The sequence below is a fragment of the Felis catus genome, chromosome B2 (genome assembly GCF_018350175.1).
Source record: "Felis catus isolate Fca126 chromosome B2, F.catus_Fca126_mat1.0, whole genome shotgun sequence".
NCBI lineage: Eukaryota > Metazoa > Chordata > Mammalia > Carnivora > Felidae > Felis > Felis catus.
The window spans coordinates 53,584,532-53,612,067 of NC_058372.1; the positions used below are offsets into that span (position 1 = coordinate 53,584,532).

At 40.4% G+C, this 27,536-nt stretch overlaps 1 pseudogene; it reads left to right on the forward strand.

Annotated features, from left to right (window-relative positions):
- Positions 1–711: 711 nt before the first annotated feature.
- On the forward strand, positions 712–3,546 carry LOC101097974 (annotated as a pseudogene).
- The last annotated feature ends 23,990 nt before the right edge of the window (positions 3,547–27,536 follow it).

Consider the following 27,536-nt stretch of genomic DNA (forward strand, 5'->3'; position numbering starts at 1 on the left):
AACTGAACCACCCAAGTGTCCCTATGGATTTTTATCTTAAAACATTTAGGGGGTGCCTGGGTGGCTCAGTCGATTGAGCTTCCGACTTCAGCTCAGGTCATGATCTCATTGTGGGTTCAAGTACTACATTGGGCTGTGCACTGACAGTGCAGAGCCTGCTTGGGATTCTCTCTCTCTCTCTCTCTCTCTCTCTCTCTCTCTCTCTCTCTCTCTGTCCCTCTCCTGCTTGCTCTCTCTCTCAAAATAAATAAATAAACTTGAGAAAAAGAAAACATTTAGGTGGTGACACCATGACAGTGCAGTAGGAGACCTCAGCCTCTGCCTCCCACAAAGATCAACAATTACATAGCTATCCACAAACCAGAATAACTCTGGGGGAGCTCAGGAGTCCATTTTAGAAACCTCAGCAACACCGTAGAACAAAAACATTGAGAATAACTTCATTTAAAGGGAAGGAAGAACAGCTCCATTCATCCTACATCATTTCACAACCTCCCACCCCACACCCCAAGGCCAGCGCTGTTCTATTCTGGAGAGGAAATGCGCTAGCTAGAGAAAGTTCTCTTGCTGGGAAAGGAAAGGCAGATGATCAACCAGCTTCTACAGTCTTTCCAGATACCAGCTTCTACCTCACTCCACCTAGACACCGGCAAAGCTAGATGTAGAGAGACAGTCGGGAATAAGGAAGAGCAAGGGCTACCAGTATCAGCCATGCACCAGGAGGTTCCCAGTGACCTGCTTTGCCAAGGAGTCCAGCAGCTTTTGCCACTGAAAAACTCAATGACAAGCACAGTCGCTGTACATCGCCTGCAGATTTTACAGGGTTTTCATCCCACAGGTATTTTCCAGCCACCTGATTCCTCTCCAATTCCTAGCCTGCCCACCCCCAGCAGAGCCTAGAATCCCCACTAGCAACCCCCAGCCTCTGCAGCTGTAGAAGTACAAAAGGCAAGGCTATAGTCCCTGTAGTGGGCCCTCACTCACAAGTGCATGCTTGAAGCTAGCCGCTCTGGCTATGCACCTGCACACCCTTGCCCTGAATCCCATCACCAGTCTCCTCTGCTGTATACATGCCAGTGGGGAGATCCTGCAGCTACAGGGGCATGACGGAGGGCCAAAGCCCTTGCAGCTGCTCCTGGGCCTGGATGTAGGCCTCCAATGTCACTGGCCTCCCCTCCTGGGCTTGCTTGCAACTACTGTGCACCTGCACCCTGCTGACCAAGTCTAATCACCGGCCTATAATGCAGTGTGTGCACCAGTGTCAAGACCCTGAGGCCATGGCTGCAGGCCTCCAGCTTTCAGTGTGCCCAAATCAGAATAAGAAAGGAAGACATAAAATCATCTTTGCTGATGACATAATCTGTGCAGAAAGAAAAACCCTAAAAACCTCCACCAAAAAAACTGTTAGACTAAAGAAATTCAGTAAAGTTTCAGGATATAATATGAACATATAAAAGTCAGTTGCATTTGTATACACTAACAGTGAACTCTCTGAAAAAGAAATAATGAAAACAATCCCATTTACAATAGCACCAAAAGCAATACAGTACTTATGAATAAATTTAAGAGAGGAACTATAAGACAAAAAATATTAGACATTAATGAAAGAAATTGAAGAAGACACAAATAAATGGAAAGATATAACATGTTCATGGATCAGAAGAATTAACATTGTTAAAATGTCCATGCTACCAGGGCACCTGGGTGGCTCAGTCAGTTAAGCATCCGACTCTTGATCTCAGTTCAGGTCTTGATCTCATGGTCATGGGTTCGGGCCCCATGTTGGGCTCTGCACTGGTGCAAAGACTACTTTTAAAAAATGCCCATACTGCATCTTTTGGGATGAGCACTGGGTGTTGTATGGAAACCAATTTGACAATAAATTTCATATATTAAAGAAAAATGCCCATACTAACAAAAGCGATCTACAAATTTAGTGTAATCCCTATGGAAATTCCAATGGTAGTTTTCACAGAAATAGAAATAGTGATCCTAAAATACATATGGGACCAAAGACCTCAAAAAGACAATGCAATCCTGAGAAAGAAGAACAAAGCTGGAGGCATCACATTTCCTGATTTCAAACTGTACTAAAAAGCTATAGTAATCAAAACAGTATGTATGGTACTGGCATAAACACAGATACATAGACTTAAAAACCAGAATTGAGAGCCCAGAAATAAACACTTGCATAATACTTGACAAGGGAAGCAAGAATATCCAACAGAGAAAGGCTAGTTTCCTCAGTAAATGGTGCTGGAAAAACTGGGTGTTCACATGCAAAAGAATGAAATTGGACCCTTATCTTCAACAACCTTACGAAAATGAAAGCTAAGACCTTAAACTGTAATGCCTGGAAGAATATAGGAAAAAAAGCTCCTGACATTGGTCTTAGCAATAATTGTTTTGATATGACACCAAAGCATAAGCAACAAAAGCAAAAACGAGTGGGACTACATCAAGCTACGAAGTTTCTGGACAACAAAATGAAAAAGCAACCTACAGAGGGTCAGAGAAAGGGTGGAAAATATTTGTCAATCATATACCTAATAAGTGGTTCATTTCTAAAATATGTAAGGAACTCAACTCCAAAGCAAAAACAAACTGACCAATTAAAAAATGGTCAAAGACCCAGTCACAGAGTCACTGCTCAACAAGGACTCAGAAGCCTCCTCCTTGAGCCTTTTGCTTCTCAAGGCTCTATCCCCACGCCCACCTTCTCCCACCATTTTTCCACTGTTTCCACTGAGGAAAAGGAATCCTATAGAATATCCACTATCCAAAACCTTCACTCTTTTGATCCCTTTACTGATACAAGTAAGGGTGATGATCTGCTTCCTACTGGCACTGAGGATTATATCCTCAGAATTCAACAGAGAAGGGTGCCTGGGTAGCTCAGTCAGGTAAGACACCGACTTGATTTCAGCTCGGGTCATGATCTTAAGGTCCTGGGATAGAGCCACTTGTCAGCTCTGCACTGGGTGTGGAGCCTGCTTAGAATTCTCTCTCTGTGTGTCTCTTTCTCAATAAATAAATAAACATTTAAAAGTCTATATTAAAAAGGAATTCAACAGAGCAACAACAGGAAGACCCCTAGTACTATCTAAGGGATCACTAATGATTATGATAAAAAGAAACTAGTGGGGTGCCTGGGTGGCTCAGTCGGTTGAGCCACCAACTTTGGCTCAGGTCATGATCTTGCGGTCTGTGAGTTCAAGCCCCGCATCAGGCTCTGTGCTGACTGCTTGGAGCCTGGAGTCTGCTTCAGATTCTGTGTCTCCCTCTTCCTCTGTCCCTCCCCCACTCACGCTCTGTCTCTCTCTGTCTCTCAAAAATGAATAAACTTAAAAAAATAAAAAATAAATAAAAAGAAACTAATGAAAGCATTTAAGAAGAAATTTGCCTGCAATGGTACTATAAGTGAGCTTCCAGAATATGGAGAAGTAATTCAGCTACTGGGAGACCAGTACAAGTATATATGCCAGTTCCTCCCTCACAGAGATTGGAATGGCTAAGGACGACCAGCTGAAGTTTCATGGGTTTTAAGTGCTTTTGGCTCACTGAAGCTTAAGTGAGGATTTCCTTGCAATGAGCAGAATTTCCCTTCTATCCCATGTCATAAGTTTGAAAACCTCACAGCTTGTATAATGTAACCATTTGGGGTCTGCTTTTAACTTGGACTAGTGTAACTCCTTCATCCGATAAACTGAAAAGAGCCATGCTGTCTAGTCTTGAAGTCCCTCATTTAAACAGAGGTCAAGCAGTAGGCGTCTGGCAGTATCTGGCCTGAAACCAAGCAGTGATGTGATGTTTCAGTCAAGCCCAAAGCCCCAAGATCACAGCAGGCTACATCTGGCCAGAAGCTCATCAGCTCTCCCTCTTCAGAGTTTCCTGACCTAAGAGAATGTCACCACCTGAACAGCCCGCGGCAGAGCTGAGAGGACAGGATGAGGTAAGACGTCGGTGGCAGTCGTGCTGCTAGAGGGAGTCCTTGGTAGTCAAAGAAAGATCCCTGGTGTCTCCAACCTACTGTAGACAGGGCTTAGAGTCACCATCTTCTCTCTAGTGAAGTGTGATAGGACATCTGGCTTGCCACCAAGGTTTTTTTGACCAGACATATCCGTAGCTAATTGACATCCAAACACCAGAATGTGAGGCCAACCTTCTATCAGAGTTAAACTTTTGACAAGGGAACAAATTTCAAACTGATGTATCAGTCATGTAGCTGGCTGTAGACCTTGCAACTTACTAGCAAAAGCTATCCAATGTCATGTGAAGTAACACGCTGGTTTTTTATTTAACTTTTCTTCAATTTTAATGTTATGTAATGTATTTAACCCCCTAGTTAAACAAAACTTGCTTTCAGAAACAAAAAATTAAATTAAATTAAAAAATGGCCAGAGAAATGGAGTGTGGAGAAAAGGGAACACTGGTGCACTGTTGGTAGGAATGTAAATTGGTATAGACACTACGAAAAACAGTATCCAAAAATTAAAAATAGAACTACCATATGCTCCAGCAATCCCAGCTCTAGGTATATATATATATATACACAGGAAATGAAACCACTATCTCAAAGAGAAATCTGCACTCCCATGTTTATTGCAGCATTATTCACAATAGCCAAGATATAGAAATAATCGAAGTGTCTATCAACAGATGAACGGATAAAGATGTGAGATAGATACAGATGTATAGACATACACATAATTGCATATTATTCAGCCATAAGGAAGAAGGAAATCCTGCCATTTGTGATAAGATGGATAAATCTTGAGGGTAATTATGCTAAGTGACATAAGTCAGACAGAGAAAGACAATACCGTATGATCTCACTTACATGTGGAATCTAAGAAACACTGAACTCATAAAAACAGAGAGTTGGATGGTAGTTGCCAAGGGCCAAGGGACTGAGGAAATGTAGAGATGTTGGTTAATGGGTATATACTTCTAGTTATAAGATGAATAAATTTCAGGGATCTAAGTAAGATACAGCATGGTCACTGTAGCTAACAATACTGTATTGTATACTTGGAAGTTGCTCTGACAGTAGAATCTTAATGTTCTCGCCATCACAACCAAATATGAGGTGATAGATGTGTTAAAAAAAACTTATCATGGAAAACACTTTGCGGTATATACATGCTTCAAACCATCACACTGAATACCTTAAACTTCTACAATTTTATATGCCAATGAATAAATTCTGGAGATCTAATGTACAGCATAATGATTACAGTTAACAATACTATATTTTTTACTGCAAGTTGCTAAGAGAGTGAATCTTAATTGTTCTCACCACACGCACATACATACAAAGACAATTGTGTGACGTGATGGAAATGTTAACTAATCTACTGTGGTGATTATCTTGCAATATATAAGTGTATCAAATGAACACATTGTATACCTTAAACTCACGCAATGCTATTATATAAATTATGTCTCAATAAAGCTGGGGGGAAAAAAAAGATCAGACATGTAAATATTCCTTAGAAGTTACTCCCTCTTCTGTTCAGTTAGTCACTTAGGATGAATATGAATTAAAGGAAAATTTGAATCAAGGAAAAGTGAAGTGGGATTAACTTTTCCTCCCCACCAAAACCTGTTTCCAGGGTGAAGTCTGTGACTTCTATGCCTTTTTGTATTTGCATTTTCACGGTATGCTGTTAGGTACCTTTCCTGGAATTATCCTTCAATGTGTTTATAATGACTGTTCATAGACTGCTTGGAGACTGGTCTAATTAAATATGGCAACTGAAAGAAGCAGGACTTCCCCAACAAAGGACATGTGGCTTTTAACTGGAGTCTGGGAGACTGTAAGCATTCCGCACTTTGGCCCACCAAAAACTTGGAATGTGCCATTACAATGGCACCACATGAGATGTATTCACTGAATTAACATCTGGGTATGGTTATCAGTTTGTTTTCATCTGGAATATTCATTTTTAAAGTTTGGCCCAAGCTTCCCATTTATTTTTCAGAAGGTATATAAGGTTCCAAATACTTTAAGCAATCCGTGGCAGGCGTCAACCTGGCTCAATTTTTGGAAAGGACTCACAACAGAAAAACCCTGTGAGCAAAGTCACATTCACGTAATTCAGGCAGATTGCTGTGGGGAGGGGAATCAGGTTGATACTAATTACATAGCAAGGGTGTTCTTTCTAGAACCCACAAAAGTAAACTTGAATCCAGTTCCAGGAATCCTCGTGGATTTCTGTCATGTAGCCTGACTAACAAGCCATGAATCATGGGAGGGCTACAGCCATGATGATTCTTATCTTTAGCCAGTACGGAACCAATGCTGGTGATAATGAGCAGCCATTTTCAAAGCATATTCCGCAGAAAGTTGATAGGAAATTAATATGGAAAAATAACTTTAAAACATGTCTTGCAGGCAAGTAAGTTTGACAAATGCCAAGTGAAATTGAAGGTAAATGAGTTGTTTGTGACAATATTTTAGAATGTTCAATGGTCTATTGTACCTCTCCAAACTTATTTGAATATGCACTTCCCCCACCCACCCCCCCCAACCCGCACACCCAAGGATCCTGGCTTCATTTTTCCTTTGCAGTGTGTCTGTTCCCCTGAAGGGCCGATCACCATCCACTCTAACATTCAGCTTTCTCATTTCCAAAATAGAGTAACACTTATTTTTATGGGTTTAATATGAGGATTGAGTAAGAGTTTACATACATATGTATTGCCTTGTAAATGACAAAGTATACAAATGGCTGTTTTCAGGCCTGGGCATATCTGGTTATAAAGACTAATATGTACATATCTCTTCACACCTTTTGCTCTGTTTAAACATATCTGTAGCCCTTCCCAGCTTAAAAGCATGAGTATCATATCTTTCTTGGGCAACCTCATCTCTGATTATGCTACTTTGACCTCTGGTTCTTACAGTTCTATCCGTGGCCTCATTATTGCATCTGTTGCACCCAATGCTAATATATACATATTCACAGCATTTTCCCAAATGTGAAACTTGGGGGAAACACAGGATTAAACAATGGTCAACAGATGTTACACATTTCATTTCAGCAGGATGTCTCAGAGCCTTTGTTATGTATGGCATTATGCCCCTCTAAGAGGGATCTATAACTTACAGCATATTTTCCAAATTTATTTTACAATGGAACTTCACTTTTCTTGCGGTGTATGTGGGTCCCAGTGGTCTACAGAACACACATTTGGAAATGCTACTGTATAGGCCTGATGGAAATGAAATGGCTCCACAGCTAAAGACAAGGAGAATCTCAGAGACCATATCCCCGGTAATCTCACACTGTCCTCTGATACTGATCAGAGGTTAGGAATGACATTTAAACTTAAGTGTGAATCTATGGGAGCCAAATGTACCTACAGCACCCAGTTTACTTACATGAGCATAAAAATCATTTTGATAATATCACAGCTAAAAAATTTCACAGACAGCAAAATCTTGAGTAACTTAAATTTTCCTGAACATATTGAATTTTCTGGCTAATTCTAGTTAATTTAGGCTAAAAATATTTATAAAATCTATAGGTATACTTTTGGACTTTGTCAATTCAGTAAGTAAACACAATTGAAGCATGTTTTAATGTTTGAGTTTTTTTATTTGTGCAGAATGTGTATTATCCAGTGATTATAATACCATCCTACACAAGTAGAAGATTCTGGGGATTTGTCTTCAATCTTTTCTGATCTACAACATTTCCTAGAAGCTTTGTTGTTGTTGTTGTTGTTGTTACATTACCAAAGGTTTGTTTTCTGGACATATGCATTATATCTTAGAGTTTTAGGAAGGCCAATAATTATCTTAACACCCATATTCTATTACTAATAATTATAACTTAAAATTTTTTTAATATTTATTTTTGAGAGAGTATGAGCATGGGAGGGGCAGAAAGAGGAGGGAAACAGAGGATCCGAAGCAGGCTCCATGCAGACAGCACAGAGCCCAACGTGGGGCTGGAACTCATAAACCGAGAGATCATGACCTGAGCCGAAGCCAGGCGCTCAACCGACTGAGCCACCAGGTGCTCCAATAATTATAACTTTTTAAGCTAACAACTTAACGGAAGCAATTTACCATTCCAGAAACAATTCATATTCTATTATTAATAAAACTGCAACATTGATGGTCTTTGTATAGGGTAGCTCTCTACACCACAAGACCCTCCTCCTCTCTCACTACATCCCAAAACCATAGATGACAGGGACAGGCTGAATATCAGTCCCAAGCTTGGCCAATCAGATTCCTTCTTGTTGGAATTTGGAAGTGGAATATACAATTTTGAGTGCCTGCACTTCAAGGTAGTATTTATTTTGGGTCAAGGGAAGCCATAGTTCCATAAGCCAATGAGAGCAAGTGATTTATCTATTATGACACAGGTTCAACCACCACAATAAAGACAAAAATAAAATGGCTTAAATAAGATAGAAGATCTTGTTTTTCTCTCCCAGGTAATAGTTGGAACAAAAATTGTCCACACTTGATATAGCAAAACCTCATTGCTGGGGACACAGGCTCCTTGGAGTTTGTGGCCTCATCCTTAGGGTTGCGTGGTCCAAAATAGCTCTCTACCATATACATCCATCAGAAGAAGGATGGAGTAAGGAACATGCCCCCTTAGGGTCACAACGTTGCATACAACACTTCCACATCAAACCAGAAGTTGGTCACATGGCCACACCCAGTTGCAAGAATGTCTAGAAAATATTATCTTTTGCTGGAAGGCCATGAGTTCACCTCAATGCTAGGGTTCTGTTATTAAAAGGAAGAAAGAAAAATGGATGTTGGAGATTCTGTGATTTCCCAGTTCCTGGACACCCATCTGTCCTTACTGCAATAGAAACTAGGTTCTGTGAAATTCTGTAGCCTTTCAACAAGCCCTATTGTTTCTAGAGCTAGATTGACTTGGTTATTTTTCTTGCAACTGAAACAATGCAGATAACATTTATTGCATTTATTGAGCGCTCACAATGTGCCAAGGGCTTTATGTGGATTATCTCATTTAAACATCGTAGCAATCCTACTAGGTAATTACTGTTTTTTCTCAGTTTTACACCTGAGGAAAATAAAAGGCTTGGGAAGGTCTCACAGATAGCAGATGACAGAGAATCATTTGAACCTGAATCTTAAGCCTTGCCCCATGTTGCTGCTCTTGATCACCACCAAGGTCAGGCATGAACATGTGCACCTACAGGGTGAGGCCAGGGCAGGGCTGGGGCCTGGGCCTGAGCTGACTCACTAAAATGAGGCAGGTACCAAGGAATCACATGCAGCAATGTGACCTGGGAAGGAGCTTGGCAGGAGGCAGAAACTCAGTGTCTGGGATGAGCAGTTGAGTACGTTAATCTGAATTGTTTGGGGTGTCCACTGGGCACAAGGATGATGGATCCTGGAGCAGGCAGGCAGGCTGGCAGATGGACAGCAGTGGAAAAGCTCAATAGGATTCCTCAACACTAACATTAGAACCCTGAGAAGAGCTGTTACAAACCCCATGTTTGTGTCCTTCCCAAATTCATATGTTGAAACCCTAACCCTAGTGATGTATTCAGAGATGGGGCCTTTGGGAGGAAATTAAGTCATGTGAGTGTGGCTCTTATGATAGGATTAGTGCCCTCTCAGAAGAGGCACGAGAGAGCTTGCCTCTCTGCTCTCCACCAGGTGAAGATGCAAGGACGCTGCCATCTGCAAACCAGGAACAGGCCATCACCAAGAACCCTTTGTGGCCTTCAGGATTGTGAGAAACAAGAGTCTGCTGCTTAAGGCACCCAGTCTGTGGTAACTTGGTACAACAGCCCAAACAGCCTGAGACAAGGGCCTCTTAAAGGCCTGGCAGAGACTGCCAACTAGACAGTCCTTTATTCCTTCCAGGGAAAGGAAGGGCTCCACTTAGCATGTTAACTGCATCCTGATTGATTGCAGTTTTGTGCTGAGCACACTCACCTCTGACTCCTGAGAGAGGTCTGACCTAATGACTCATTGCCTAGAGGCTTGTCTATCATGACACCTTCTGTCCTTGTGTGGCTCAAACAACATGGAACCAGTGCTGCTGTTGGAATTAAAGCAAGGACAGGATTACTGGCGAAGATGGCGGCATAGGAGGACGCTGAGCTCACCTCGTCCTGCTGATCACTTAGATTCCACCCACATCTTCCTAAATAACCCAGAAAACTGCCAGAAGACTAGCAGAACGGAGTCTCCAGGGCCAAGTGCAGACAAGAGGCCCATGGAAGAGGGTAGGAAGGGTGGAGGGTGGTGCGTGCCACACAGACTGGTGGGAGGGAGCCGGGGAGGTGGAGGGGCAGCCCCCCGGCAAGGGAGAGCCACCAAGTCAGACTTGCAAAAGCAGAGGGGCTGGACGGAGTGTGTTCTGACAGCCAGCAGGACTTAACATCTGGAATGTTATAAGTCAACAGCTCTGCTCAGAGAGTGGGAGGGCAAGAGGACACCAGCAGAGAGAGGTGTTGAGCCCTGGAAGACAGAGCTCAGCTTGGCGGGAAACAAAGGCGCTGTGAAGCACCATCTCCCTCTCCCGTCCCCCAGCAAAAATTCCAAAGGGAACCAGTTCACCGAACTTGCTTGTACCATGCAAACACCCAACTCTGTGCTTCTGTGGATCCATCCCTCTGACAGGTCAGCCTCCCTCCCAATGCTGCAGGGCCCCTCCCACAGGGGACTACCGATGGCAAAGTGAGCTGAGCCTGCCCCTCCCACCCCTGTGCACCTTGCGGATCCACCCTGGCTAATACATCAGATCCCATCGAAGTAGCACCACAAGCCTGGCAGTGTGCAAGTAGCCCAGACAGGGGCCACACCATTCCACAGTGAGTCCTGCCCCTGGGAGAGGGGAAGATAAGGTACACACCAGTCTGACTGTGGCCTCAGTGGTGGCCTGGGGACAGACATCAGGTCTGACTTCAGCCCCGCCCTCAAACACAAGTTGCTCCAGACAGCACAGGGGAAGTGCCCTGCAGTTTGGAACCACAGCAGGAACTACCTAAAATGATGAAACAGAAGAATTTTCCTCAAAAGAAACTCCAGGAAGTAGAGACAGCTAACGAATTGATCAAAAATGATTTAAGCAATATAACGGAACAAGAATTTAGAATAATAGTCATAAAATTAATCACTGGGCTTGAAAAAAGTATAGAGGACATGAGACAATCTATTGCTACAGAGATCAAGGGACTAAGAAATAGTCATGAGGAGCTAAAAAATGCTATAAATGAGGTGAAAATAAAATGGAGACAACCACAGCTCAGATTGAAGAGGCAGAGGAGAGAATAGGTGAATTAGAAGATAAAATTATGGAAAAAGAGGAAGCTGAGAAAAAGAGAGACAAAAAAATCCAGGAGTATGAGGGGAGAATTAGAGAACTAGGTGGTGCAATCAAACTCAACAATATCCATATAATAGGAATTCTAGAAGAGGAAGAGAGAGAGAAGGGGCTGAAGGTGTACTTGAACAAATCATAGCTGAGAATTTCCCTGATCTGAGGAAGGGAAAAGGCATTGAAACCCAAAAGGCACAAAGAACTCCCTTCAGATGTAACTTGAATCGATCTTCTGCATGGCACATCATAGTGAAACTGGCAAATACAAGAATAAAGAGAAAATTCTGAAAGCAGCTAGGGATAAACATGCTCTAACATATAAAGGGAGGCCAATAAGACTAGTGACAGACCTATCTACTGAAACTTGGCAGGCCAGAAGTGAATGGCAGGAAATCTTCAATGTGATGAACAGAAAAAAATATGCAGCTGAGAATCCTTTATCCAGCAAGTCTGCCATTCAGAACAGAAGCAGAGATAAAGGTTTTCCCAAACAAACAAAAGCTGAAGGAATTCGTCACCACTAAACCAGCCCTACAAGAGACCCTAAGGGGGATTTTGTGAGTGAAATGTTACAAGGACCACAAAGTGCCAGAGACATCACTACAAGCATGAAACCTACAGACATCACAATGACTCTAAACCCATATCTTTCTATAATAACACTGAATGTAAATGGACTAAATGCTCCAACCAAAACACATAGGGCATCAGAATGGATAAAAAAACAAGACCCATCTATTTGCTGTCTACAAGAGACTCAGTTTAGACCTGAGGACATGAATGAAAGTGAGGGGATGGAGAACTATCTATCATGCTACTGGAGGTCAAAAGAAAGCTGGAATAGCCATACTCACATCAGACAAACTAGACTATAAATTAAAGGCCATAACAAGAGATGAAGAAGGGCGTTATATAATAATTACAGGGTCTATCCATCAGGAGGAGCTAACAATTATAAATGTCTATGCGCCAAATACAGGAACCCCCAAATATATAAAGCAATTAATCACAAACATAAGCAACCTTATTGATAAGAATGTGGTAATTGCAGAGGACTTTAATACACCACTTACAGTAATGGATAGATCATCTAGACACAGGATCAATAAAGAAACAAGGGCCCTGAATGATACATTGGAACAGATGGACTTGACAGATATATTTAGAACTCTGCATCCCAAAGCAACAGAATATACTTTTTTCTCAAGTGCACATGGAACATTCTCCAAGATAGATCACATACTGGGACACAAAACAGCCCTTCATAAGTATAAAAGAATTGAAATCATACCATGCACACTTTCAGACCACAATGCTATGAAAGTTGAAATCAACCACAGGAAGAAGTCTGGAAAGGCTCCAAAAGCATGGAGGTTAAAGAACACCCTACTAAAGAATGAATGGGTCAACCAGGCAATTAGAGAAGAAATTAAAAAATATATGGAAACGAATGAAAATGAAAATACACCAATCCAAACACTTTGGGATGCAGCAAAGGCAGTCCTGAGAGGAAAATACATTGCCATCCAGGCCTATCTCAAGAAACAAGAAAAATCCCAAATACAAAATCTAACAGCACACCTAAAGGAACTAGAAGCAGAACAGCAAATACACCCCAAACCCAGCAGAAGAAGAGAAATAATAAAGATCAGAGCAGAAATAAACAAAATAGAATCTAAAAAAACTGTAGAGCAGGTCAATGAAACCAAGAGTTGGTTTTTTGAAAAAATAAACAAAATTGAGAAACCTCTAGCCAGGCTTCCAAAAAAGAAAAGAGAGATGACCCAAATAGATAAAATCATGAATGAATATGGAATTACTACAACCAATCTCTCATAAATACAAGCAATTATCAGGGAATACTATGAAAAATTATATGCCAACAAATTGGACAACCTGGAAGAAATGGACAAATTCCTAAGCACCCACACACTTCCAAAACTCAAACAGGAAGAAAGAGAAAAGTTGAACAGACCCATAAGCAGTGAAGAAATTGAATGAGTTATCAAATATCTCCCAACAAATAACAGTCCAGGACCAGATGGCTTCCCAGGGGAACTCTACCACACATTTAAAGCAGAGATAATACCCATCTTTCTCAAGCTGTTCCAAAAAATAGAAAGGGAAGGAAAACTTCCAGACTCATTCTATGAAGCCAGCATTACTTTGATTCCTAAACCAAATAGAGACCCAGCAAAAAAAGAGAACTACAGGCCAATATCCCTGATGAATATGGATGCAAAAATTCTCAATAAGATACTAGCAAACAAATTCAACAGCCTATAAAAAGAATTATTCACCATGATCAAGTGGGATTCATTCCTGGGATGCAGGGCTGGTTCAACATTCACAAATCAATGTGATACATCGCATTAATAAAAGAAAAGTAAAAACCATATGATCCTCTCAATCGATGCATAAAAAGCATTTGACAAAATTCAGCATCCTTTCTTAATAAAAACCCTCAAGAAAGTCAGGATAGAAGAAACATACTTAAACATCATAAAAGCCATTTATGAAAAGCCCACAGCTAATATCATCCTCAATGGGGGAAAACTGAGAGGTCCCCCCCTCCCCGAGATCAGGAACACGACAGGGATGTCCACTCTCATTGATGTTGTTTAACATAGTGTTGGAAGTGCTAGATCAGACAACAAAAGGAAATCAAAGGCATAAAAATTGGCAAAGATGAGTCAAGCTTTCATTTTTTTGCAGATGGCATGATATTATACATGGAAAACCCGACAGACTCCACCAAAAGTCTGCTAGAACTGATACATGAATTCATCAAAGTCGCAGGATACAAAATGAACGTAGAGAAATCAGTTGCATTCTTATATACTAATAATGAAGCAACAGAAAGACAAATAAAAACACTGATCCCATTCACAATTGCACCAAGAAGCATAAAATACCTAGGAATAAACCTAACCAAAGATGTAAAAGATCTGTATGCTAAAAACTATAGAAAGTTTATGAAGGAAATTGAAGAAGATATAAAGAAATGGAAAAACATTCCATGCTCATGGATTGGAAGAATAAATATTGTTAAAATGTCAATACTACCCAAAGCAATCTACACATTCAATGCAATCCCAATCAAAATTGCACCAGCATTCTTCTTGATGCTAGAACAAGCAATCCTAAAATTTGTATGGAACCACAAAAGACCCCGAATAGCCAAAGTAATATTGAAGAAGAAAACCAAAGTGGGAGGCATCACAATCCCAGACTTTAGCCTCTACTACAAAGCTGTAATCATCAAGACAGCATGGTATTGGCACAAAAACAGACACATAGACCGTGGAATACAATAGAGACTCCAGAATTGGACCCACAAATGTATGGCCAACTAAACTTTGACAAAACAGGAAAGAATATCCAATGGAAAAAAGACAGTCTCTTTAACAAATGGTGCTGGGAGAACTGGACAGCAACATGCAGAAGAATGAAACTAGACCACTTTCTTACACCATTCACAGAAATAAACTCAAAATGGATGAAGGACCTGAATGAGAGACAGGAAACCATCAAAACCCTAGAGGAGAAAGCAGGAAAAAAATCTCTCTGACCTCAGTCTCAGCAATTTCTTACTTGACACATCCCCAAAGGCAAGGGAATTAAAAGCAAAAATGAACTATTGGGACCTCATCAAGATAAAAATCTTCTGCACTGCAAAGGAAACAACCAACAAAACTAAAAGTCAACCAACAGTATGGGAAAAGATATTTGCAAATGACATATAGGACAAGGGCTAGTATCCAAAAGAATTCACCAAACTCCACACCTGAAAAACAAATAATCCAGTGAAGAAATGGGCAGAAGACATGAATAGACATTTCTCTAAAGAAGACATCCTGATGGCCAACAGGCACATGAAAAGATGCTCAACATCACTCCTCATCAAGGAAATACAAATCAAAACCACACTCAGATATCACCTCACGCCAGAATGGCTAAAATGAACAAATCAGGAGACTACAGATGCTGGAGAGGATGTGGAGAAACAGGAACCCTCTTGCACTGTTGGTGGGAATGCAAATGGGTACAACCACTCTGGAAAACAGTGTGGAGTTTCCTCAAAACATTAAAAATAAATCTACCCTATGACCCAGCAATAGCTCTGCTAGGAATTTACCTAAAGGATACAGGAGTGCTGATGCATAGGGGCACTTGTACCCCAATGTTTATAGCAGCATTCTCAAAATAGCCAGATTATGGAAAGAGCCTAAATGTCCATCAACTGATGAATGGATAAAGAAATTGTGGTTTATATACACAATGGAATACTACGTGGCAATGAGAAAGAATGAAATATGGCCCTTTGTAGCAACGTGGATGGAACTGTAGAGTGTTATGCTAAGTGAAATAAGTCATACAGAGAAAGACAGATACCATGTGTTTTCACTCTTAGGTGCATCCTGAGAAACTTAACAGAAGACATGGGGGAGGCGAAGGAAAAAAAAAAAAGGTTAGAGAGGGAGGGAGCCAAAACATAGGAGACTCTTAAAAACTGAGAACAAACTGAGTGTTGATGGGGGGTGGGTTAGGACTATTGAGGAAGGCACCTGTTGGGATGAGCACTGGGTGTCGTATGGAAACCAATTTGACAATAAATTTCATATTTAAAAAAATAAAAAATAAAGCAAGGACAACTTCCACAAAGCAGCTCATATGACTCAACAGGAGAAGGTGCTTTGGATAAAAGGTCTTCCCCCTGGCTCTGACCAGTAAGCAGACAACACACACCCTAACTAATATAGCATCAAAATGAACTGTGCTTACCTTTTCATAGCAGAATAATTGGATGACTCTCGATGACATCTTGAGTTTAAGGAATGAAAGTTCCAGGAATCACAGATTCTAGAGGTGGTACACCTGAGAGGAATCACATGAATTCATCTAAAAGCAAAAATTCTGAAGTTTCCAAAGAGAGATGAGTCAACTTAGTTTCAAATAATTCAGATTGCCAATCTTCTTTCTGTATTATTTCTACCATTTTTCTGCTGGACTCAGAGGTTTCTTGCCTTCCCAGCTGCACATGTGTCTCTAACAGCAGATGCCAGCTCAATATATTCAGAAATAAGTAGCATTTTCTTCTTTTTAAATTTTCTAATGTTTATTTTTTTAGAGAGAGAAAGGGACAGAGCATGAACAGGGGAGGGGCAGAGAGAGAGGGACACACAGAATCTGAAGCAGGCTCCAGTCTCTGAGCAGCAGAGCCCAACATGGGGCTCAAACTCACGAACTGTGAGATCACGACCTGAGCCTAAGTCAGGTACTTAACCAGCTGAGCCAACCAGGTGCCCTATAAATAAGTGGCTTCTAGTAGAATTCTGGAATCATAGAAATCAGACTCCCAAGGGTTTTCTAACAGGTCTTGGACCTAATATTTGCCACTGTGTCTTCCTGCCTGTAGAAGGGGTTCCAGGGTGGGGTACAGAAGATATTTTCTTCTACTGGCAGGCTAGAGAGATAGGAAAAGATGAAAGGGGCATACTCCTTTCACAAATGGAATTAAGATCCTTGAGTGATTAGATCATAGGAGAAGCCTGGGATGCAAAAAATAATTAACAGAGGGTAAAACCTCAGAGAGCTAACTATGATAACTTCCATAGGGACAGCCCAATCTAGGATACTACCAAGAGACAGAGAACTATTAAGATTTATTAATAACATTCATTAATAAGATTAATTAATTTTTTTTGTAAAATTTAGGTCAGTAGTTCTCAACCTTGACTCTGTACATTAGCATTCCAATGCCCGGGCTGCAATGGAGCCAATTAAGTAGAAGCCTCTGGGGGTGGAACCCAGCCCTCAGTTGTTTAAAAATCTCCCCAGCTGAGTCCAATGTGCAACCAAAACTGAGAACCACTGATTTGAGCAAGATTTGAGAAAGAAAGTTTGAGAAGATCAGCACATGTTATTTGGAGCATTAGGTGAGTTTCATATTCAAGAGTTAGTTGCGGGGATAGGGTGCCTGGGTGGCTCCATCAGTTAAGCGTCCGACTTCAGCTCAAGTCATGATCTCACAGTTGGTGAGTTGGAGCCCTGCATTGGGCTCTGTGCTGGTAACTCAGAGCCTGGAGCCTGTGTCTTCGGATTCTGTGTCTCCCTCTCTCTCTACTCTTCCCCTGCTCACACTCTGTCTCTCTCTCTCTCTCTCTCTCTCTCTCTCAAAATTAAATAAAACGTTAAAAAAAATTAGTTGGGGAAGGTGGAAATATCATCTCCAAGGAAACATACCAGGTACAAGTGAGACCTGGCAGATGGGAAGCAGCAGATAACAAGAGATCTAGGTCTCAGAAGTAAAAATCTAGGTCCGTGGGGTTTGTTTAAACAATGGAGGTTCTCAGGGGACCCAGAACTGGCTGACTTCATCTCTTCCTCACTGTGGTGCCCGCTTACTGCAGAATCTCAAGGACTGTGTCAGACTGGATCACAGCTAGTGGAGACAGGCAAGAACCAGCCTCAGAAGCAGATGAAGATTTTACACAGGCAGCTGAAAGGAGTAGGGAAATGAAGCTTTATGGAATATCCCACTACTACAGAGAAAGATGTAGTTAGTAGAGGGGCCCAGTGATTCTGTTGCTATTAAATCTGGTAAGTTACTCAAGGTCTATACTAGTTAAAAGATGAGACAAAATGGCCAACAAGCCCATGAAAAGATGCTCAGGACCACTAGCCATTGGGGAAGTGCAAATCAAAACTACAAGGAGATATCACCCTGCCCCCATTACGATGGCTACTGTCAAAAACAAACAAAAGTGTTGGCAAGCATGTGGAGAAATGGGAACTCTTGGGCACTGCAGGAGGGAATGCAAAAGGTGCAGCAGCTTCGGAGAACAGTATGGAGGTTTCTCAAAAAATTAAAACTAGTACTGCATGATCCAGCAATTTCACTTCTGGGGATATACTCAAAAAATAAAAATTGAAAGCAGGGCTTTGGAGAGATATATGTACATCCATAGCAGCGTTATTCACAATAACCCAAAGGTGGAGACAATCCAAATGCCCGTTGATGGATGAACGGATAAACGAAATGTGGTCTGTACACACAGTAGAATATTGTTCCGCCATAAAAAGCGAAGGAAGTTCTGACACATGCTGCAACATGGATGAACGTTGAGGACATTATGCTAAGTGAAATAACCTAGTCTTAAAAAGACCAACTTGTATGATTGCCTGGTTAAAATGGTAAATTTTGGATTACGTGTATTTTGCCACAGTGAAAAATAAGAATTATATATAACCAGATATTTTTAGGTTAGAAAAAGCAAGGTGTAGTATTGTTTATATTATGATGCAAATACTTTCGGCCAAGGAAGAGGAATGAAAGTTCGTATAATCTCTTATTTCTTGCTGTATTTGTGTGTATACATATTTCTGTGTGTGTGTGTATGTGTGTGTGCATGTGTATATGTGTATGTACTTGTATTCATACCAAGAACCAGTGGGAAAATAAACAAAATGAATAAAATGGGATGAAGGGAAGAGAGATTGAGACTTCTTGTGACACCGTTGTAATAGTTTTGAGTTTTGAGTCAAGTAAATGTATGGCCTATTAAAAATTAAATTGTTAAAATAATAAATCTAAGGACGGGCAAAGCCAAAGACAGAGAAGAGGCAGTGGAGCAAGGGTTGATCCTCTGTGGGCCTCTTGGGGCCTAATATTTAATAGACACATCAACAGTGGCTTTCTTCCAAGTGTCTGTGGTACCCATTTGTCTTTGGCTGAGACGAATGTGAGATTAAAGGGAAACTCTCCTAGGAGACAGCATGCAAAGGCGTGAGAATTGCAGAGCTGGAGGCAGGGGAGTGCCAGCCTGCCCGGGGCTGCATGAGGCCCAGCATCTTGCTGAGGATGGAGGAATCCATGGGATTAGGGCCTGGAAATGTTCCCACTGAGCTACATATCACATCTGAAGGGAACCACAGTCCCAGGAGGGAGTGAAGGCCATGTCACCCTGGAGGAGCAGAGAACATAGGACTCAAGGGGGAAAGAGCAAAAAATAAGCTGTAAGCTAAATAAGCTAGATTCAAAGAGGAAGAATCCTGGAGTGTCTCAAATGCCACTCTTTGCGAAAGAAGTTAATGTACATCGAGTCCTCTCTCCCCATACTGAAATGTAGTGTCCCCAACTAACACCTTGATGCACCAGCTTTCTCTGTGGAGACTCAGTTTACAAACTGTACACTCACTCTGGACCCCAGCTCAGCTTGACCAGCATCCCGGCAGGCTTGAAACCACGGATATCTTCTCTATTTCCCTCTCCTTCTACACCCAGGCAATGCTAATTCATCACTTTGGTCTTTGGTTGGCAAAGCAAAGTGGGTCTGGTTAGGGGAATATTATTTTTCCTGGAAAACTGTCCCGTGTAGCACACATTCTTGTTGGCTACATTTCCAGAACCAGTATTGTTAGGTCAAAGTATACGTGCATTTAAGATTCTGATGGATGTTGCCAAATTGTCTCCTAAAGAGGCCATTCAATTTTCACTCTCAGCAACCGTGCATTTTGAGGGTCTGTTCTATCATGTTCTTGCCAGCACTGTATACAATCAGACTTTTCTATATTTGCCAAACTACTAGGGGAGAATGTGATCTCATAACTCTTATATTTGAGTAGAGTTAGCCATTTATATTCGTATTTATGTATCTATTTATTTATTTAGAGTGTGTTCATGTTAACGGGGACGGGGTAGAAAGAGAGGGAGAGAGAGAATCCCAAGGAGACTCTGTGCTGTCAGTGCAGAGCCTGAAGACCTGAGCCAAAGTCAAGAGTTGGACACTTAATGAACTGAGCCACCCAGATGCCCCAGACATTTATATTCGAATGTGAATTGTATTTTCTGGTCCATTAAGAACATTCTAGCCTTTGCCATTATAATATTTTCCCCAACTTGTCTTTTGACTCTGTGGTAGTTTTTGTGATGAGCAGGTGTTTGTCTGTCTTTCCTTCATGATTCTTATATTTTGTATCTTGCTTAGAAAGGCTTTTCCCACTCTAAAATTATATTTTAAAAACTCATCTCTTGGATTGTCATGCTTTTTCAGTTTTGCTTTTGGTAAGGTGCCTTAACAGAATCTTATTTTTAGGTAAGGCAGGATTCCACCAGTTGAAATAATGAGAACATTTTATAAAACTGGGCATATTTCTTGTATAGCTGTTCCCCCCAAGAAGTTATGGCTCTGGTTTCACCTCTCTAGGGGAATTTTCAAGTATTTCTCATAATTGTAACCTAAAAATACATCTATAGAAATATTGCTACCTCCGCGCATATGCACAACTGAGTTTTTATGCCTTGGGCAGCCTGCATTCTGTTCTGGCACCCAGACAGAGATTGTTTTTACAGTCTTAACAACTGTTTCCAGTAAACAGATTACATTGCGTGGGAGAACCAAATTTGAAAGGGGCCCCAGTTGAACTTCCATTATTTGTCAATTATTAGCATGAAGCTACTTAAAGGTTTCATGTGACAAGTCTTTAATACCATGGGCTAGAAGATGTCCATTAAGGAAGAATTGTCCTAAAGGGTTTCATTCAGAAACATCAAGAAATGTTTCCAAAGCAATGGTTTCATCAACTTCAAAGTAAGGCCAACTTATAACTTATCTACTTATGTGATTTGGAGAGTCTGCCAGAACTATTCTAATCCCTACCTCTAAGAGGAATACTCCCAGTGTTTTATCCTTAGGGAACAAAACAGAAAATATACTTGATACTGCATCTTGGTGGTGAAAATTCCAGAATTCGTGGTAGGAACACAACCCTCCATATAAATATATTTCCAAGGATCTCCACCACCAATCAGTTCAAGAAATATCAATAAGGAGCAAAATGTCCTCTTTCATATCTCCACTGTCCCCTGTACCTACCAGGGGCTGGACAGCAGTGAGATGATCCTGCCAAAGGAACAAGAAACAGAGAAAATGGAAAGACCATAAAAAGCTATTGTCCCTCAAAGCCATAAACTGTAAAGTCATTCTGTTCCTCCCCAACCCCTAGCCCATGAAGATGATGAAATCTGGATTCCACTCTCCAAAACACCCCACCTCTGCTTCTTCTGCCCCTCAGAGCCTCAAAAACACATCTGCATGTGATCATACATGTTTTTAATCACCAGCACCTGGAAACATAACGTTTCCCAAGCAGGGTAACCAGATTCAGCAAATAAGAATGGAAGGTGCTCAGTTAACTCTGAATTTCAGATAAACAATTAATAATATTTAATATAAGAACATCCTATGCCATGTTTGGGACTCAGACTAAAAATTTTCATCGTTATCTGCAATTCAAATTTAGCTGATGTCCTATATCTTATATAACAACTCTACTCCCAAGGCAGCCGCCTTAGAATAGTTAAATGAATAAAAATTCTTTCTCATCATGAAATAAAAATCTGTCTTCTACCCATTGGTGGTCCTTCAGATATTTAAAGAAAGCTGAGGAAGCACTAAAGTCAGACAGCTTAGGCTGAGTTTTGTTACTTTGTGACCTTGGGCAGTTTCTTTAACCTCTGTGTTTTCCATCTCCAAAATGAGATAATATTACCTGCCTTACAGGGAAACCGTTATTATTGTAGCTCTTAAAAGCCCCAAATAATGTCGTTCAGCCTGGTCAAAGTGATGGTTGGAATCCGCCACAATTCTGAGTAATGTTAATGGAAATTTAGAGAAGACTGTTTTCACTAGGGTAAAACACTAAGATTGCTGTTAACCTGTCCTGGAGGATGAAGGGGGATATCAGTTAGAGAATGTTTAGAACAGTTAGAGGATGCTTAACGGATGATTACTCTCTCTATATTCTGTATCCAGTCATCATGACACTGGCTCCTAGGTCTGTTGTCTCAAAAGTACAAAGAGCAGCTGCAGAGTATTCACAGGTGTCAATAGTTATTTCTGAACTACAATAACTGTGATCTTGAGAGACTATATTCAACATAGACAATAAATGTTAGTTGTTGGAAAACAATTGTTTTCAGTCCATGTAATAATTTAAGTGAATTTTTTCATCAAAGTTGTGCTAAGTAACCTATTAACTATGATTTCACTGATCTGTTATAATCAAAGTAATTAGCATACAAACTTTGCAGATTCTCCTGCAAAAAGAAATTTCTTTGGAATAATTAACTTGAAGGAATTTATATTAAGCACACAATATAAACTCTTATTCTTCCATATTATTACAGCCTTTTCCAATAGGGTTCTATGCTGTATCCTTGTCCCTTACCTGAAGCTGCCCACGTTAAGATGTGCCACAGTGAAGCAGGACTTTCTCCTCTCTTGTGCTGGGCCTTATATTTCCAGTAATAAAGCTCAAGATCATTTGAAACATCACCAACTGACTTCCACAGAGCTGTCAGTTACTCAGTTACAACCACTTTTTGTTCTTCTATATGCTATGGATAAATTTCTTATATTTTGCATTTGGTTTCTTTGTTCCTAAATTTATAAAACTTGCTAAATTGTAGCTTTGATTTGTAGGTGGAAATCTAGCATATCCAGATTGTTTTTGTACTCTTCTAAATCTTTATCTACCATATATTTACTTTTTTGTTGTCATTGGTCACAAAGCGACATGCTTTTTTTTAATCTATATATTTGTTTTTAAAAGTATTTTGTGATTTAGAAACTCAAGCTTTGAGGCAGGATGACTGAGGAATTTTAGGTTTAAAGCTAAAAGAGATTCCTTCTGTGTTGCAGTATATCAGAGGGAAGGAGTTTTTCTTACCACCAGTTGCTTGGTAACTAACATTCAGGTCAATTAACAGACATGCGTGACCAGATGGCTAATCACTCTAGTGTATCTACCTAACAGGGAGGCCATACAAGGGAGGTAATAAAGATGATAACAGGTCTTTGCAATATTCTGAGCTTAGCAGAAAAGCAGATCAGCTTTATTTTGCATTTTCAAACATGTGTTCTAGAATCAGGTGATCATTTTTCCTTAATATTTGTCCACAAATCTGTTAGCAGATACACGTCACTTAGTTCAGTTCTGGCATTTAAAGTTCTATATATAGGTTTGGAACAGCTTTCTATCTGGCAGTGGGGAAGAAAAGGGACTTCTCTCCAAAGGCCATCCTTGATCTTAAGAGACCTAAGCCCGACATACCAAAGAGAAGAGGCAACTATAAGCCAAGATCACTGATCCTTGGCACAGAAGATGGACTCTTCCATCCTGTTGGAGCCATAATTCAGCTTAATCCTAAACACGTTTATATATTATCCTCTAAAGCTAAGGATTTCCTTGCAAAGCTGAGCACAAATTGTGCATTTTGAATATACATCATAGTGTAAAAGGACCACATTCCTTGCTGCTTCCCAATTGTCGTTTTCTGCCTTTCTCTCTCTCTCTTTTTGCCTTTCTCTTTCTAATCTTTCCCCACATTTAGCTGTCAGGTAATTAATGTTTGTATGAACCAGGTGAATTCTGTTTTTTAAAATGTTTTACTTTTTTGTTGGCAGGAGAAGCAGGATGGGGAATAATATGTTTTTAGTTTAGTTTTTTTTTTAAGTTCCTAAAGTACTCAAATTAAGAACAGATAAAGCAAGAAACTGATTAATAAGATGTGGGCCAGGACACGAACAATAACGCCAAGAAATAACCACTCACACAGTAGCTTGGTATAATAGATGGGCTTTGGGTTCAACCAGAACTGGCTAGTAAACATGGATTCTTCTACTTATTAACTAGGTGATAGTAACTAGGTGATTTTGAGCCTCAGCTCACTCCCCATTCCTTTCATACCACTGCTATCTGCCAACAGCCTTGTGAGGGTGGGAGGAGTCAAACTCCAACATGGCTCTAATATTCCTTTAGCTTTTCCCTAGAAAAGCAGCAGCTAGGGGAATTGGTACAGCAGCTAGGGGAGAGGATGGAGCTTGCTTGGATCTATTGATCCAGTTGTTCTGGAACAGGTACATGTAGGAAAAGTTTAATCATCAGACGCTAGCTATATGAGCTATGTCTTCAGAGATCCAGAGAGTCCAAGGACATCTCTTATGCCTTGATATATTGAAAGACCCCAACCAAAACATTTTCTTACGCTTGCATTAAAAACCTGTGTGATATGCCTAAAATGGCATGACATGATAAGGTATAATTAAAGAGCTAAAAGAAAAAAAAAAGTAATAGAAGTAATAAAAAGTAATAGAAGTAATAAAAACTAAAGAATAGCTCTGTCCCCTGAAAACCAATGTATGTGTTTGGTATGAAAAGTGCTATCTGGATTGTCTCTGGGTTAACAATAACTCAGAGGCAAGCTGGCGTATACCTACTGTGAAAAACTCTAGTGTTGCTTCATTCTACATGACATTTCTTGGATAAACATTGGTTTGAAGTTCACAAAACTGTGCCTGCTCTTGAGGTGTTTTGTGCACTTCGGTTTTCTAGACAATGCTATGAAGCCATTCCTCTGAATATGAAAGTGATCCTACTGGCACCAAGCAAATGTCAAACCACACTGAGACATGTATACAAGGAGGGAGGGCCCATAAGAGCATGTTTTATCTTTTGCCAAACTTTCCCCTGCTTCACAAAAGAGTATGTGTCTTTTAAAATGCATACGCTGCAAATGTAAGATCCCTTGGAAAAAAAATTTGAACAAGATACTAACTACGACCAACTAGTTAATTCCTTGGAGCTCTAGGCCAGCAGAGGAACATTTAGGTGCCAGTGACAAGCACATATTCCCAGCCATGAACATTGGGTGTTCTCCAGTAGAGCAAATCTAATGTATCCATAGAACAGCAACCTAGAGCCTCCAGAGTTACAAAGGAAGGGGAATTAAGAAGAAGGAAATTGAGGCAAGGCAACATTTAACCAAGGGGTGAGGTGGGTTCTAGTGAGTTGCCAGCCTAGAGTCTTCACTCCATCAATCCTCTCATTGTATTTGAAGAATGTTCATTAACTTCCCAGTGCCTCTCCATTGTCCCCATTAGGGAGCCACTCATGTCCATTTGTACTCTACCCTGTTTTTGTTGTTGAAAATGTCAGATAACACTCCTGTGGCCTGGGATAAACAATCTTTGCCTGGATGATTGTCTTATTTATTTCCCAATATGACACTTTTTTCAACATTTATTTATTTTTGGGACAGAGAGAGACAGAGCATGAACGGGGGAGGGGCAGAGAAAGAGGGAGACACAGAATCGGAAACAGGCTCCAGGCTCTGAGCCATCAGCCCAGAGCCTGACGCCGGGCTCGAACTCACGGACCGCGAGATCGTGACCTGGCTGAAGTCGGACGCTTAACCGACTGCGCCACCCAGGCGCCCCTCCCAATATGACACTTTTTAAGAAAGTGAAGCTTTGGAGAAACATTCCTCTTCCAAACTAGACTATGTTGAATCGGCAATTGAATTTTGATATGTCATACTCTTCACATGTGATGAAAAGGACTTTGAGATTTTTTAGAGATTTTAAAACCTGTTTCTTCATTACATAAGTGGGTCAAGAGATTAGAATACAGCTTTTATGATTTAGTATGATGGTAGGCAGCCTTCAAAGATGGCCTTCAGTGATCCCTGCCTCCTGGTAGTCATGCGCTTGAGTGTGGGCTGGACCTAGTGATTTGTTTCTAATAACATATGGCAAAAGTAGATAGGATGTCATTTCTGTGCTTAGGTCATGTAGAGTGTGACTTCATCTTGTTGGACTTTATTGGTCTTTTTAGTTTGCATACTTTGATGAAGCAAGCTGTTGTGTTGGAGGGGCACACATGGCAAGGAACTGAGGGTGGCCTCTAGCCTGGCAGCTAGCGAGGAACAGAGTCCCTTAGTCCAACAGTCTATGAGTTAACTTGACAACAAACTAACCAACCAATGAGTGAACTTGAGAGTGGATCATGTCCCAAATCAACTGTGACACTGATGAATGAGGCCCTAGTGGGAACCTTGACCGTAGTCTCATAAGAGATCATGAAAGCAGAGGAGCCAGTTAAGACTCATACAGATTCTTGGTTACAGAAACTCTGAGATATATTGTTTGAAATCACCCAGTTTTGGGGAAATCATTGTCCAGAAAAGGAAAGCAATATAGGTATCATTCTATTTCTACTTCTAAAGACTAAAATACAGATAAACAACTCAATCGTCTTTGACTTTTTTTAGTTTAAGTATGTAACTAAGGATACCAACCAGAAAGTACAATATGACTTCAAAAATTTTAAACAAAATAACAACTACCTACAAAATTTATCAGCGACTTATTCTGAGTAGTGGGGTGATTAGCAATTTTATTTTCCTCTTTGTACCTTTGTGCATTTACTAAACTTTCTACAGTTAACAAACATAGCTTTATAATAGAAGTTGATAATGAAACATATCACTAAATGTGTAAGAATCCCACTTTCAAAATGCAGTCAATATAAATCAAAGGATTGTACTAAACAAAATTATTCACTGAATTAACTACCTTTTATACACGGTTCGACAAAAGCAAAGGATTCTGACACTTTTATATAAACTGACATTTAAAAGATGCATTTTCAGAGTAGGGTGAGAGCCAGATGAGCAAAAGAACATATGCGTGAAAGTACCAAGATAATCTGAAATATATTTAAGTGATAGATTCAGGATAAATGCCTAGGACCACCTTGTAAAGCCCTATTGTCAAACTAAGTAAAAAATGAAGCAGGAAAATCTGAATGTACATCATTCCTTACATATCTTAATTAGATATTTTTTGTTTAGGTTACATTATATATGTTTCCACACCTGAAGTTAATTTTTGAAAAACACTTGCCTTGAAAATACTATACCATGACATGGTGAATGAAGAGTTACAATATTTATCCACATGTATTTTCAATGAACTTAAACAAAAGGCAGAATATTCAAAAGTCTAATTCAGGTAAGGCATTTAGATTACTTATCTGGCAGCAAGAAGAATCAGGGCTCTGGTAACTAAGCGATGAATCAACTTTACAGGGAAACATTTTACGCATCTTGTAGTGGTTGGAGGGAAAAGGGATGTTAAATATTAGCTATCTCAAAACAGACCATCTTCCTCAGCAAGCCAATTTTAAAAGGTTGCTACTTTTTTTGGAACTAGATAATTTGATGAGACATGAAACAATGGAAAATTAGTCTAGTTATGGAACACAAGACATTTCCAACACTCCAATTATCTTAAGATGAAGTTTGCTGCTCTGGAAAATCCAGATGTGGTGTGGCTTCCTGAGAGAGGTCACGATCGT